At 43.8% G+C, this 14,211-nt stretch overlaps 1 long non-coding RNA gene across 1 annotated transcript; it reads left to right on the plus strand.

Moving 5' to 3' along the window:
• Window positions 1–9,015: 9,015 nt before the first annotated feature.
• LOC122925416 lies at window positions 9,016–10,708 on the plus strand. The gene is made up of 3 exons (XR_006387626.1): window positions 9,016–9,049; window positions 10,032–10,232; window positions 10,571–10,708. It is a non-coding gene; the product is annotated as an uncharacterized LOC122925416 (long non-coding RNA).
• The last annotated feature ends 3,503 nt before the right edge of the window (window positions 10,709–14,211 follow it).

Below are 14,211 nucleotides of genomic sequence, written 5' to 3' on the forward strand. Positions count from 1 at the left end.
GGATGCACACAAGATTGTCATCCGTGTCCGTGATCCGTGTCCGTGATCCGTGTCCGTTTTTTCCTATCATTTCAATGGCAAACTTGACTTCGATTTTTTTTTCATCTTTCATGTCCGTGGATCCTCCAAAAATCACGGCAGACCCACGGAAGAAAAAACGGGCACGGATCACGGTACAACGGAACCACGTTTTGCGGGACGTTAAAAAATACGTTCGTGTGCATGAGGCCTAAATCTGCCTAATCTCGCCCTACTGTCGCAGCTGCAACCTCTCCCTACGCTAATTAGAGCAGAGTGACAGGCGGCGCTATGCGACGCCAGCTTAAATAGAGGCTGGGTCACATGGTGCTCTGGCCAATCACAGCCATGCCAATAGTAGGCATGGCTGTGACGGCCTCTTGGGGCAAGTAGTATGACGCTTGTTGATTGGCTGCTTTGCAGCCTTTCAAAAAGCGCCAGAAAAGCGACGCACACCGAACCCGAACCCGGACTTTATACGAAAATGTCCGGGTTCGGGTCCGTGTCACGGACACCCCAAAATTCGGTACGAACCCGAACTATACAGTTCGGGTTCGCTCATCCCTATTCATTAGTCTTCCTTCTTAACTGAGGTCCTTTTCCTTCATTTTCATTTGTAAAAACTGAACAGAAGTATTCATTTAGGCAGTGAGCTAGTTCTTTATCTTCTTCCATATACCTTCCTTCTTTTGTTTTTAATTTGGTTATTCCTTGCTTTAGTTTCCTTTTTTCATTTAGGTATCTGAAGAATGTCTTATCACCTTTTTTCACTGACTGAGCTAATTTCTCTTCTGCCTGTGCTTTAGAAGCTCTTATAACTTGTTTGGCCTCTCTCTGCCTAATCTTATAAATTTGCCTGTCATCCTCATTTTAGTTTTTTTATAATTACTAAATGCTATCTTTTTGTTTTTAATGATTTTGGCCACTACAGTGGTCTCTTCCTTTTTTGCTTTTACTGACAAGCCTAATGCAATTATCTGTTAGCCTTCAATAGTGCCACTTTTAAGTAGTCCCATTTCTCCTGGACTCCATTGAAACTGTTCCAATCTGATAGGGACTCATTTTAGAAAAGTCAATTTTTCTAAAATCTAAAACTTTTGTTTTTGTGTGGTGTGACTCAGTCACTGTACTTATAGTAAACTACACTGACTGGTGATCACTAGATCCCAAGGTTGCATCGGAATGTCTCTTCCTTGAAATTTTTGGCAGCACTTGCACTTTACACTCACCTAAAGAATTATTAGGAACACCATACTAATACGGTGTTGGACCCCCTTTTGCCTTCATAACTGCCTTAATTCTACGTGGCATTGATTCAACAAGGTGCTGATAGCATTCTTTAGAAATGTTGGCCCATATTGATAGGATAGCATCTTGCAGTTGATGGAGATTTGAGGGATGCACATCCAGGGCACGAAGCTCCCGTTCTACCACATCCCAAAGATGCTCTATTGGGTTGAGATCTGGTGACTGTGGGGGCCATTTTAGTACAGTGAACTCATTGTCATGTTCAAGAAACCAATTTGAAATGATTCGAGCTTTGTGACATGGTGCATTATCCTGCTGGAGGTAGCCATCAGAGGATGGGTACATGGTGGTCATGAAGGGATGGACATGGTCAGAAACAATGCTCAGGTAGCTCGTGGCATTTAAAAGATGGCCAATTGGCACTAAGGGGCCTAAAGTATGACCAGGTAACATCCCCCACACCATTACACCACCACCACCAGCCTGCACAGTGGTTACAATGCATGATGGATACATGTTCTCATTCTGTTTACGCCAAATTCGGACTCTACCATTTGAATTTCTCAACAGAAATCAAGACTCATCAGACCAGGCAACATTTTTCCAGTCTTCAACAGTTCAATTTTGATGAGCTTGTGCAAATTGTAGCCTCTTTTTCCTATTTGTAGTGGAGATGAGTGGTACCCGGTGATGTCTTCTGCTGTTGTAGCCCATCCGCCTCAAGGTTGTGCGTGTTGTGGCTTCACAAATGCTTTGCTGCATACCTCGGTTGTAACGAGTGGTTATTTCAGTCAACGTTGCTCTTCTATCAGCTTGAATCAGTTGGCCCATTCTCCTCTGACCTCTAGCATCAACAAGGCATTTTCACCCACAGGACTGCCGCATACTGGATGTTTTTCCCTTTTCACACCATTCTTTGTAAACCCTAGAAATGGTTGTGCGTGAAAATCCCAGTAACTGAGCAGATTGTGAAATACTCAGACCGACCCATATGGCACCAACAACCATGCCATGCTCAAAATAGCTTAAATCACCTTTCTTTCCCATTCTGACATTTAGTTTGGAGTTCAGGAGATTGTCTTGACCAGGACCACAACCCTACATGCATTGAAGCAACTGCCATGTGATTGGTTGACTAGATAATCGCATTAATGAGAAATAGAACAGGTGTTCCTAATAATTCTTTAGGTGAGTGTATATACAAGTAAATATACAGGAAATAATTTTTCCTAACAATTTTTCCTCTAAAATCGATTTTATCTTTGGTTTTGTACGTATTATTGTCAGTCTGTAAAAGTGGCGTACTACTCGGACAACATCGTTCCCAGCAGCGACCTGGGAGTCCAAGATGCATCCAGACATCCTCCCCATGCTGTTCCCGAACCATTTTGGTGGTGTTTCCATCAATTTTTGACCTTTTCCTATGAACAAGGCACCCTCCCCTCTTCAGAGCAGGGGGTGCCTGGTTTAATGCTCGGGTTCCCCCATTGACTTCCATTATACTCGGGTGCTCGGCCCAGGCTCCCAAGCACCCGAGAACTATGGTGCTCAATCAACACTAATTGCTGCCAGATACAACTATAGTCCTTAAAATATTAGCAATTCAGCGCAGGCTGTGCTAAAAATATATATATTGCTGCCACACACAATAGTCCTTAAAAGGTTGCGCTAAAAATATATATTGCTGCCATACACAATAGTCAATAGTCCTTAATAGGACTTTTGGGTCTATAGCAAGTATAAGAACTAAAATATTGCTATTTCAATCCCTACACTATCTCTGCCTTCTGCTCTCCAGCTCTCCCTGACTAATACTGAGCCAAACACGTGTCATCGAGTGCTATATAGCACCCAATTACGCGTTCTGGCCAGCCAATCACTGTAATGCCAGCAGCCAACATGGCTATTGCATTACAGTGAATGGCAGTACTTACCAGCACATTTATTGGCTGCGTAGCAGCAAACAAACGTGCGGGGAGGAGATAAGAGTATCGCGCTCAAGCACATGCGGTATTCAGCAGAACACTGTGATGTGCCGAGCATCAAGATGCTCGAGCCGAACTAGTGTTCGGCCGAGAACCGAACAAAAAAAGGCCTCACTTATAATGCCATAATTGAGGGCAAACAAGAAAAGCAACTATAGAAACCTAAAATGTTGTCCAACAAACAACAATTGAATGCCCAATGTAAAATATATATTATTTTATTTCATCAAAATAGACAATACATGATTCTTTAGAATAATAGGAATAGCAAAAAAGATTTGGAGAGGTCAACAGAAAACCCCTGGATCCTGCAGTCCCCCGGCTGGTAATTCCATAGCCCACCAAAAGATGGAACACATGTCAAATGTATATAACATATATAATGTGGTGATTCACAGAAAAGGAGGGGGTTATGACGTATACAAGCCCCAGAAAAATGGTTCTGACTGTGATCATCACCTGTATATATATCCACGGAATAAGACTCAAAAGCTGGATCAAAATATACAGATAAGAGCATAGGCAAATATAATGCCCCTATAGGATGTAGAACAGATGGGTAAATAAAACCCCATGCACCAGACCCTTATGAGAGCTTTAAGTAAAAAACGTATCCGTGGCTAACTTGATAAAAAGTCATAACATACCATGAGACATGATGGAGGGCAAAGAAGGTAGGCACGAGACAGGCAAAAAGACCCCGACGCGCGTTTCACCTCAGCTTTGTCAGGAGCATGCTCACCCAACACTATTGCCTACCCCTTTACTATATAGGAACCTCCCCAGCAGCCATTTTCTGCAGTTTTTTGCAGTTCTGAGAGAGACAGCAGTGTCATTGCCGTGCTCTGTGCTTTAAAGACATACTGATAGGGACCTTAGATTGTGAGCCCCATTGGGGACAGTTGGATGCTAACGTCTGTAAAGAGCTACGGAATATAGTAGCGCTATATAAGTGCATAAAATAAATAAATAAATACTGTTTAATTACATTAGATAGATAATTAGATAGCTTATATATATAATATAGATAGTTAGTGGGAGATAGTCAGTGTAGGTTAAAACGTGATATAGTGTAGCTGATACAGTAGGCTCCAGTGTAGGGTGTTAGGTAGTGTGATAGGTTCTGCTGTCCATACATACATGCTACAAACATACTGATGTGATGTCACAAGTTCACAACAATTCTTAGTGCACCAATCAGTAAGGCCTCTTTCACACGGGTGAGTTTTCCGCGTGGGTGCAATGCGTGAGGTGAACGCATTGCACCCGCACTGAATCCGGACCCATTCATTTCTATGGAGCTGTGCACATGAGCGGTGATTTTTACGCATCACTTATGCGTTGCATGAAAATCACAGCATGCTCTATATTGTGCGTTTTTCACGCAAAGCAGACCCCATAGAAGTGAATGGGGCTACGTGAAAATCGCAAGCAAGTGCGGATGCGGTACAATTTTCACGCATGGTTGCTAAGGAGATGATCGGGATAGGGACCTGATCTTTAACATGGTTATAAGGGAAAATAATAGCATTCTTAATGCAGAATGCCAAGTAAATTAGGGATGGAGTGATTAAAAAATAATAAACAAATTTAACTCACCCCATCCACTTGGTCGCGTAGTGGATCTCCCCTTCTTTCTTCAGGACCTGGGCAAAGGACCTTTGATAACGTCACTGTGCTCATCACAAGGTCCATCACATGATCCATCACATGGTCCATCACATGGTCCATCACCATGGTGATGGACTATGTGATGAGCACAGTGACGTCATCAAAGGTCCTTTACCCAGGTCCTGAAGAAAGAACAGGAGATCCACTACGCGACCAAGTGGTGGAGTGAGTTAAATTTGTTTATTATTTTTAACCCCTCAATGGTCATTTTACTAAGCATTCTGTATTAAGAATGCTATTATTTTCCCTTATAACCATGTTATAAGGTAAGGGAAAATAATAAAATCTACAGAACACCTAACCCAAACCTGAACTTCTGTGAAGAAGTCCGGGTTCGGGTTTGGGCACCAAACATGCCGATTTTTTTCACGTGTGTGCAAAATGCATTAAAACGCTTGGCACTTGCGCTGAAAAATCACACATTTTCCCTCGACGCACCCGCATCCTATCCAGCCCTCACATGTGACGCCTGTGTGATGCCTAATATGTAGTCAGACCTGCTAAATTGTGAAGCTGCACGTATTGCGCAAAAATATGCGCATCATAAATTGCCGATTTGCAAAATTGCAAATATATTGGGGCACTCAATCTGCATATAAAGCTATTGTAATGTTCTGCCGTGCCAACCATTTTCTGCAGTCTCAGAAAACTTTTAGCAGCTTGAATAATGTAGCAACAGTGACCCACGCCTGTATTGCGCACGCAATGTGCGCATATTACATTGCCGATTTTCACAATCAAGAAAATAATTGCGAATTTGAGAATATATATATATATATACATGATAAATATTTACCCAAATATTTGCGAAATATCGCGAATTTGAATATTGCCCCTGCCGCTCATCACTATTAAAGAGGTTATCTGTTTTGTACAATGCATTCTTGCTGAAAGGGTCCCCCCAAAAAGTTGATACCAGCTGCTGGGACCCCAAGTGATTGAAATTAACTCTGCATCAAAATCAGAATCCTGGAATTGTTTAACTCCCTACTAACAATATGACTGTCTGGTCCTGGTAATGCACAGGTTCTTCCCTGCTTTCTATAATTGATGAGGATTCTCAGTAGGCTCTTAGCTACTTCTTCACCTATAATGCCATAATGGGATAATCCCATCATACAATGTGATGGCATACTGTTATGATAAGTCGTACCATTATAAGCAGTGCGGATGCAACCTTAGGCAATTTTGGTCACCCACACAGCCCATGCAAGTGAATCAAGAAAAAAAAAGATAATCACTTCATTCATGGAGAATAATAGAACAGGGTACAGATTGGTAAAATAGCAGACATACAAAAGTGCACCTGCAACATTTGCATATATTAAAACATCATTGTTCTCAGCAATGCCGGCACATATGGACATGGGACCAACACAGATGTCTTCAGCTGCCAAGTGCACATGTAACAGGTCAGCCAGTTTCATACGTACAAATCTGCTGACCGATGTCCATTATAGCACCTATAGGGGCTGTGAGGAATATGGATTAATATTTACTGTCAGCCATGTCCTCACACCCCTATTTGCTGACAGATAGCGGAGGTAGGGAACTCCACAGGAGGGCCCTGCTTCAAAGCCCCCAGGGGGTCCAGGCTTCAAGGAGAAGGTCACACCTCCGTGCACCAGTTTGGAGCCAACTGAATCCTGCAGAAAACCCTCAGCATGGGGTATCCACCCTTGCCCAGGATCAATGAGACTTCCCAGACATGTTGGCACCTACCTTTCATAAGGAATTATGAATAGCCTGGCCATCGCAGGCGCAAACTGGATACATATTTGTACTAGGATGAGGTCGGGGTAGGGAGATATCCATATCTCCCCATAGAAACCACATAACGGTACCAGGTTTGGGCTCTACTTGTAGCCGGAACCCAGGTAGGTCCATTGGTCCCAGAACCATCTCCCTGTGACCCTCTGGTCTGGAGCTATGAACCCTAAAGGGTTTTGTGGGTCATTTGCTGCCAGCCCAGAAGAGGGGGAGTGGACCCCTCCCTGAGGTCGGGAGGGGAGGGGCTGACTACAGGTTAAAAGTCTGGTGCCAGCAAGTAGGCGGGTCTTTGTCTGAAGAGGGGTCACATCCTACACATGTGTTTAGAGGGACCCAGGAAATAGCTGAGCTCACGGCCCTTCATGTGGACTCCAGCAAAGAACATCTCAAAGGAACTTTCATCATACTCGGTAACTGACTTTTACACTGCTTAACCCCGTTGCAACCATATAACCTGTATCTGTAACCTCAGACCACTGTATATATTGTCTGTGTATATTGTGTTAAATCTAGTATGCCCATACAGAGATTAAATCTATAACTTAATCTTGTGCTATCTTGTATCTCGATCACGAATCCCCACGTCCGTGTTTTGGCCTAGTTATAAGCTACCGCGGGTTGGTTTCTGAGCCTATATAATCCCGTTAGCGGACCGGGCTTATATCAAATGAGAACTGGTGGCAATTACCCGGGCTGAGGGCGTGCTGTTTTCACTGCGGCAGTGAAAAGGCTCTCTCAGCTTGTTGCCTCCCTGTGCTCACGTGGACAGGAGGTGTGTGTGTAAACTATACCAGCCTGACCTTACGTGCTCCTCTGGAGGGCGTAACTTCACGTTTTTGGTGGCCCCGTGACCATACCAGGTCTCGTGAGCTCAACGTAGTTGACGTCAAGTGGGCACGAGGTGTGGTATTCATCACAGGGGCAGTAGTAGTAAGTAGTCCTGTATGTTTCCATGCATCCATGACTATGTGCAGTACTAGTCAAAAGTTTAGACACATCTTTTCATTCCATGTTTTTTCTTGTTTTTTCTTGTAATATATAACTCCTTTTCTTGCTGCCTCCAAGAATTATCTATTGGACATTACAGGGGGGAATTATAAGAGGAGAGAACTAACACTCCCAGCATGTTCATGCCGTTACTATGTGATATCAAAGGACATTACAGGGAGGAATTATGAGGAGAACTATAACTCCCAGGATGTCCAGACTGTTATTAGGTGATATCAGAGGACATTGCAGGGAGAAGGTATAAGAGAAAAGATACACTCCCAGCATCTTCAGCATGTTTTTAGTTAAACTACAACTCCCATCACGTCTAGGTCATTATTAGGTGATAACAGAGGATATTATAGGGACAAGATATGGGGAGAGAGCTACAACCCCAAGCATTTGTCTGCCTTTCACACTGAATCTATCCCTTCTCCCCTTTCTTCTTCTACATACAAAGTTACACCTCCTCATGTCACATGATGTCATCACAGGTCTTTCACCACCACTTCTCCTCAACACTAACGACCTCTGCCCCCCTCTTGCACTGATCACATGATGGTGATGTCATCACAGATCCTTCAGCTGTTGCAGTGTAGCAGATTCAGAAGTCACTGCTGTTGTGTTAGGCAAATATAGAAACATATATAGAATTATATCTGGAGATGGATTGTGTCCCAAAAGTATTAAGATCGAGAGTGACGAAAGGGGAAACATCACAATAGACTTTTACAATAAACCCACCGACCAAAATAGCCTGCTCCATTACAGAAGCTGCCACCCTAGAGCGACTAAAAAATCTTTACCCAGATCACAATACTCACGAGTCAACCGTATTGTGTCAGATCATGACATAAAGAAAGAAAGACTTAATGATATGACAATAATTCCTTACCAGGGGCTATCCACAAATTCTCCTTGACCCCAGAACATCAGAGACAAACTCGTCAAAGCTGATGTAGGTAGCTTTGTCAAAGTGCCCAGACAATTATTCCTACGAAGCCAGCGACAGGGAACATTTCCCTGCCTAAACTGTGCTCAATGCTCAAGTGTCATTAAAGGCGAATACGTCACCCACCCACGCACAGGACGACTCTTTCGCGTCAAAGAATTCTTTACATGCGATTCCAGCTTCGTAGTGTACCAGACGGGGTGGTAATCGGACATTGCTTTTGAAACAGAGAGAGGCCCAGTGGATTCACAAGCTTGGAACTTTGTCTCCTAATAGTGTCAACCATAAATGCGACTTTTTTTTTATAAATGTACGAACTGAATGTATACATTGGTTGTTCTTTCCATGATGTTGGGATTCTAACACATACTTTATTTTTCTTTCAGACCCGTTGAATTTCTTGTCGCATCTGGTGAGGGTGAGACCCCCCTTTTTTTTCCCCTTCCCCTCCCTCCCCTCCCTATACTTACCTCTTACCATCCCTTCCCCTCCCCCCTCCTCTATAACCAAGTGCCTTTGATGTGAACAATGGTTTATCTATAATAATAATTACGGTGTTAGTAAAATTCTAAAAAAAGAGATGATAAAAATAAAAGGTGAATTTACCTCTCCTTTTATTTTTATTATCTATTTTTTATTTTCAGTTTTGTCCTTTAATTTCTTCTTATCTTCTCCTTCTTTATTGTTAGATAATACCCATAAAATCTAGTTTCTTAATATCCTCACTTATCCTTGCTTTACATACAATGTGGCAACCTGGTATGTACCAATCACATAATGTGGGTACATTCTTTTACACATATTGCACAGACTACTGCTAAAGGGGGGTTCACACTAGCATTATGGAGTCCGTTATGGCTTTCTGTTATAACAGGGTTATAACGGAACATAACGGAATCCATAAGACGGAAGGGCGGATCCGTTTTGCTGCCCACAGACTTGCATTATGACGGAATGCAAAATGGACGCCTTTAAAAGGCATTCCGTTTGCTCTCCATCCGAATAGAGGTCTATGGGAATCAAAATGTCGACAGGACTTTGTTTTCCGTCTTGCATAACGGGACCCAGACAGATCCGTTATGCTTTCCCATAGACTTCTATTAGGACGGAGCAATACGGAATGCCTCTTAAAGGCTTTAGTTTTGCATTCCGTCATATGGATTCCGTTATGTTCCGTTATAACCCTGTTATAATGGAAAGCCATAACGAACTCCATAACGCTAGTGTGAACCCACCCTAACATATATGTAAGTTAACCTTTCATGACATTTGGATACACACATTGCGTATATCCCACTTTGTTTGTATCCCCTTCAGTACCACTATTCACCATAAGGTGTAGTTCTACTAAATATACCACCATATATGTATTACAGTCTCTCCTTCCCCCTTCAAACTAGAGGCAATACCAGTGGAATGCAGATCGCGGCTTCCGGGGTCACGTGATGCGGTGGTGGAATGCAAGTCCGCGCCTCCCGCGTCACGTGACACTCCGATCACTTGATCGTCACTCCAAGCAGCCCATACAGTATAAAACCACCGTGCTCACAGGCGAGTGTCCTGTGATCCAGCGTGCCATACACCCCAGCTACTAGTACCAGGTAATACTTTTGGGACACAATCCATCTCCGGATATAATTCTATATATGATTCTATATATGTTTCTATATTTGCCTATATATGTCTGCTGACTTCCCCTAGCAATCTTGCTCTCTCTTTAATTAACCATTTACCTCCTCACCCTTTACTCTTCATTTCTTAACATTGGGGTATCCACACTTCTTTTTACTCTAGGCATTTCTCATCACTATCTGATTAACATGCTTTAGTTCTAGATGAAAATGCCTTTAAGTGTTTATTTCTATGCTATCCCACACCATATTTTGATAATGTATGTCTGGTTTCTAATGGGATCATCTATATTATCATTATACCATAGATAACTAGAACACTGAAGAAGGTCCATTTGGGATCGAAATATCCGGTCAGCACGATTATCAAAAGTGGCTATGATATTGCACAATGTAACTGGATCATGATTTATATATAATGATGTCAAACTAATAAATGGTATAAAATTGCAAAAGAAGTTCCTGTGTGCCGCAATCTTCTCTGCTCTGATTACGACTACCAAGTCTTTGCTGGCACCAGCCAACCTAGTGTGCGGAGCTCCACCACTATAATCTTAATTGGAATTACGGCCCTGATCACAGTGTACTATGGCATCACTGTTTATTATCTGTGTACTGTAACATCACAGTGTTTATTATCTCAGTACTATGGCATCACTGTTTATTCTCTGCACTGTGACATCACAGTGTTTATTATCTCAGTACTATGACATCACTGTTTATTCTCTGCCCTGTGACATCACAGTGTTTATTATCTCAGTACTTTGGCCTCACTGTTTATTCTCTGCACTGTGACATCACAGTGTTTATTATCTCAGTACTATGGCATTACTGTTTATTCTCTGCACTGTGACATCACAGTGTTTATTATCTCAGTACTTTGGCATGACTGTTTATTCTCTGCACTGTGACATCACAGTGTTTATTATCTCAGTACTATGGCATCACAGTTTGTTTTGTGCACTGTGACATCACAGTATTTATTATTAGAGATGAGCGAATTTCTCAAAAATACAATTCGGTCAGTTCGTCAAATTTTCCAAATAGATTCTATTCGATCTGAATTTATTTGTGATGAATCACGTTAAAAATCAGCTATTTCCTGGCTGCTGAGAGCCTGCATAGTAGTGTAGAACACTGTGCATTGCAGAAACATGCATAGGGAGTCCGCTGTGCTAGTGAAACAGTACTGTGAGTCAGTATGACATGAAAATGATAGGTATTACTGTTAGAATCACTTCACACTTCACTTATTTGGTCAGTTACGAGGCCAAAACTGACCAAATAACTCAAGTGTGAACTCAGCCTTACAGGTCAATGTTAGCGCCCAGAAGAAGCGCACTCCTTTTACACCGTCGTCAGCTGATTCCACATAGATTTTCAAAGAACCTGTTCTGTTACACGCTGAAGCAAGTACTGCCACCATGACCGAGTGGTGAGGTGGTAACAGCATGAGGGGTCAACAGAGTGGTGAGGTGGGGAATCTCATGAGGAATCACATGAGTCGTCAACACAGTGGCCCAGTCACAGAGTGGCGAGGGGGGAAATTGCATGAGAAATCGCATGTGTCGTCAACACAGTGGCTCAGTCACAGAGTGGTGAGGGTAGGAATCGCATGAGCAATCGCATGAGGAATCGTATCAGTCGTCATCACAGTGGCCCAATCAGAGAGTAGTGAGTGTGGGAATATCATGAGGAATTGCATGAGGAATTGCATGAGGAATCGCATGATTCTCCAACACAGTGGCCCAGTCACAGAGTGGTGAGGTGGCAGCAGCATGAGGTGACCACAGAGTGGTGAGGTGACAACAGCATGAGGAGACCACAGAGTGGTGAGGTGGCAGCAGCATTAGGAGACCACAGAGCGGTCCAGTGACAGAGTGGGGAGGTCAGGGTCAATACCAAGACCAGCTGAAGATTGTGGGTGGCAGTAGAATCACCTGGCAGCAGGTGTGTGGCATCAGTTGGGTGGCAGCATCAGAATAGTAGCTGAAGCAGGTATCCAGAAGAAATAGGCTTTTTTTCTGACAAATTTTAGGTATGGCACCATAGATGATCTATTCTGATGCATCAGGCACTGGTGTGTGTAGATCCTGGCTGATCCACGCCTGATTCATTTTCGCAAAGGTCAGTTTCTCCACATTTTGGGTGGAAAGGTGAGTTCTCCTAAAGGTAATTATGGCCCCCCGCCGCACTAAACACCCGCTCTGATGCCAAACTACTGGCCGGGCAGGAAAGCTTGTCCAAGCCAAACTCGGCCAGTTGCAGCCACAAATCGAGTTTGGCTGCACAGTAGTACAGGGGATCTTAGTTGTAGGGTGGCAGGGTGCAGTCCAAGTATGTCACAACCTGCTGGTTCAGGTTCTGCTCCATGTTTAGCTGCTGCTGCTGGATAGCTTCTTCACTAGGTGGGTGAGAAAAGCTGCTCATCAGCAACTCTAGACTTAAGTTGCTGCTGATGGAGCTGCTCCTGCCCCTCCACCCCACCCCAGCAGCCATGGCAGTGGAACGTGAGTGCAGAGGGACTGCAGACCTGCGTGAGGATGGGCATTGGCGCACATAGGCAATGGCCAGCTGACTACATAGGATGTCTCAATAGTAGTTCAGTTTGTCCTCCCTCTCACTGGGTGGAAAAAAGGCCCCCATTTTGGAGCAGTAGAGAGGGTCTAGCATGGTGGCGAGCCAGTAGTCATCCCTCTGCCAAATGGTGACAATTCGGCTGTCACTTACGCAAGCAACTGAGTATGCATCGGGCCATTTGCGCAAGTGACTCCCTGGGTGATGCAGGCTGGACCACCACATTGGAGCCACGGTTCTCCCAGGACACTTTATGGTGACACTATGTGTTGATTCAGGGCCGTGGCCAACATTGGCACCCTGGACTCGCTTCACCTTTTGCCCACAGATTCAGCAAATGGCAATGTTCACCTCCTCCAGAGGAAAAAAAAACTGGCAAGTATGGCATTTTCCATCCAACACTCTGCAATGACTGCATGCTATCGCTGCCTCAGTGAACCTCTGCCCCTGCACAGCTACTTTCCGGGCAGGTAGGCTCCTGTGAAGCAGGTGGTTTACCCTGGGCATGTTTGGCTCCCGACCTCCCATGGCTGCCACCCTACTGACTCACGGCCACGCGACCACCTTGCTGGCTCAGCTGCTGCCTCATGCGCAAGTTGCCACCCTCTTCTCCTGATGATGATGAAGCCCCTTCTTCACCCGGCTCCCAAGTGCGATCGGCTACATCATCATTCACTTCTGTCTGCACGTCACTGATGTCCCCCTCAACTGTCTCAGGGCCAGGAGCCTGACCACTCGCAACACCAGCTCCCATGCAACTCTCATCATCACTACTTGACCTCCTACCAGAGGGAACAGAAAATGACAAAGGTAGGTTGAGGACAGATGAGGGCACAGTGTCGTGTCCTATTAAAACACCAGAAAAATGTCTGTAAAACAATGTAATGTAACAATGTACGTTCACCGCAGAATGGTTAATAAGATGTAAGTATAGTTCCTATTAAAACACCCCCTATCCTTTGCCTTCCTATCCTTTCCTTACACTAATGATCTTTCCCTGAACTTCTAAAACTTTTTTTGCTGAATAAAGTATTTCCTAACACTGTCCCTAGCATCTGTCATGTCTCTCCCTGCACTAAGTAAACTGGAAAATAGCAGAATCCAGGATGGCTGAGGCTATTTATAGGGCTGTGACATCATTGGGGCTGGCTGGCTGATGATTGCCTGCATGCATGGCATTGTGGGTAATCCCTTGTTCCCAGAGTTCTTTGCTCTATGTCCTACCATGTGCAGCAGCCATTTTAGGATAAAAGATCATTTGTTACCACGAAGCATATGGAAATTCTCCTGAAATTTTTATTGAATTTGACTTCGACAACTTTGATTCGCTCATCTCTATTTATTATTTCAGTACTACGGCATCACTGTTTAT

This window comes from Bufo gargarizans, chromosome 1 (assembly GCF_014858855.1).
Source record: "Bufo gargarizans isolate SCDJY-AF-19 chromosome 1, ASM1485885v1, whole genome shotgun sequence".
NCBI lineage: Eukaryota > Metazoa > Chordata > Amphibia > Anura > Bufonidae > Bufo > Bufo gargarizans.